The sequence below is a fragment of the Grammomys surdaster genome, unplaced genomic scaffold (genome assembly GCF_004785775.1).
Source record: "Grammomys surdaster isolate TR1022 unplaced genomic scaffold, NIH_TR_1.0 150, whole genome shotgun sequence".
Taxonomy (NCBI): domain Eukaryota; kingdom Metazoa; phylum Chordata; class Mammalia; order Rodentia; family Muridae; genus Grammomys; species Grammomys surdaster.
In genome coordinates, this window is record NW_021604608.1 from 18682919 (window position 1) to 18685257 (window position 2339).

Genomic DNA, 2339 nt, shown 5'->3' on the forward strand with positions numbered 1-2339 from the left:
TATATATATATATATATATATATATATATATATATATATCACAAAGATTCTATGGTTAAAGTTGAGAGTAGCATTGGTCTGTGTGTGTAAAGGTAAATATTTAAATGGAAGTTTGTCAGCCTGATCATTTATAAAAATACCAATAGCATTTCCCCATGGAGAACTACAATTTTCCCATTCGTAGGCTTTTGACCAGGTTTGTAATTCCAGAGATAAAATCCCTACTCTAGACCAAGCCTCTAATTCAATTTGAAAGCAGTTGGTTACTTTATAACAGTCATGCCACTATTACACTACAGGTTCTATCTTGTTTGGAATTTCTGTTTTGTAGGATATAGAGTTCAGTGTTTTACTCTGCATAGCATCTTCCAGAGTAATAAAACTATCAAACAGGTAGACAACAGTTTCCCAACTGTTTGTGATTGTTTCTGTATGTCTTGTGCTCAATGTGTCTTACCACCTAATTGTGGTGAGCAGCTAAGAAAAATAGCAATAACCTGGGTTACTTTTTGGTGTCTGTGGGACTTTTCCAACTAGTAAACAACTATAAGAATTCTATGTCAGCACTATAATTTTCTTTACTATCCTATGTCTTCTAACGTTGTCCACCCATGCAAGATACCCCCATCAAAATCATTTATCATTTTACATAAGGGCTCATTATGGAGATCTAGCTGTCCTGGGACTTGTCATGTAAACCGGGCTGTCCTCAAAAATCAAAGTAGATACCAAGTGTTGGGATTTGGGAATAACAGACATATGTTAACCTCCTTTTTTCTTTTTAATTATATTTTGCAATTGTCTTTAACCAGTGGATTTCCATAAGGTGTTATTCAATATCATTGGTTTCGTTTGCTCTGACTCACATGCTCTTCTGCCCCCTTCTCCCTTACTTCAGTCCTGTTTAAACATTTATTATAGTTTGGTACACTTTACTTACTTTATATAATGTGATCATGCTTCTCCACTTACACTACTGTATTTGTCTGTGAGATAAAAGGTTTCCTTCCACATTTTGTTGATTATTAGATTTACGAGATTGACCCTCCCACTTTCCTCTGACTTCATACATTCTCCTACTTTGCGTAAGCCTTCCCACCTCCAGGAATCTACCTCTCCACATTCAGTTTACCTCCAATCTTCTAATCCCCTTTTGCTTTTACATTGCTTTTGTTAGATATCTTTGTTTTTGTTACAGCAAAGAGAGAAGAAAGCTAATGCAGGAGCTTATCAAATGTTTGATTCTTTGAAGCACTAAAAGTTTCCATAGTGAAGCATTCTACTGTCCTTTAGTGAAACAGAGTAAATGAATTTTCTTGCTTCATTATATATTTAAAGATTTACTTTTAAATCAGTATTTTCGGGGTTTTCCTGTGGTTTAATGCATGGAAAAATACAATCCATTGGGGGTTAAATTAAAACGTGTGAATTAACTAGAGATGCTGAAAGCCTTGGGGAGGAGCCATCTCCTGAAATTGTTCTGTTTTCTGTTTGTACAGATGTTAATAACTAGAATATTTGCCTAATGTGTGTCAAGGCCAGGTAAACCTGACCTTTCATGTTGGCATAAGAGGATCTTCAAAGATCTAAGTTGTACCTGTAATGACCTTGGGAGAGGCAATTCCAGCAACGTCACTCAAAATCTGTCTTGACAATGAGGGTAGGTGACTAGATATAATCCATTACCTAAGTAAGTCATGCCAGCTTCATTCTTCATATTCTTGATGTAACAAAACTCTTGGCATAGAGAAATGTCTAGTTTAGTATTGAAAATAGTTGCATATTAATTATATCAATATGTCTGTCATTAATTTTAAGTATTAGTCAAAGCTATATTTTAATTAATAGGAGATAATCCTGTTGCCCTTGATAGGGAGGATTATAATATAAAAACCTTTTTGTAATTATTCATTAGAAAAATACTTGGCATGCTAATGAAAATATGAAAATGAACTATAATTACAACTTTTATACAGGTATAGTTAATTTAAATGTTCATATAATTGTAGGACACTTTAATGATAGATTGTAATTTACTGCTACAGGAGGTTAAAAACAATGCTAACTATTTAATGATAGACCTACCAATCAAGAACTAAGGAATTTATAGAGATGAATAAAGTGAGGATCTTGTTTCCAGGTGATGATATTTCAATCAAGGGTATTGAAATGCAGAAAATGAGCAGACTGCTATGAGAAAATACACAGGTGATCTATGATATTACAAATAGAGAAAATTGGTGCTGTTGAGGGTTCAAAATTTCTAGAGAGAGAGAGAGAGAAGAGAGGAGGGGAGAGGAGAGGAGAGGAGAGGAGAGGAGAGGAGAGGAGAGGAGAGG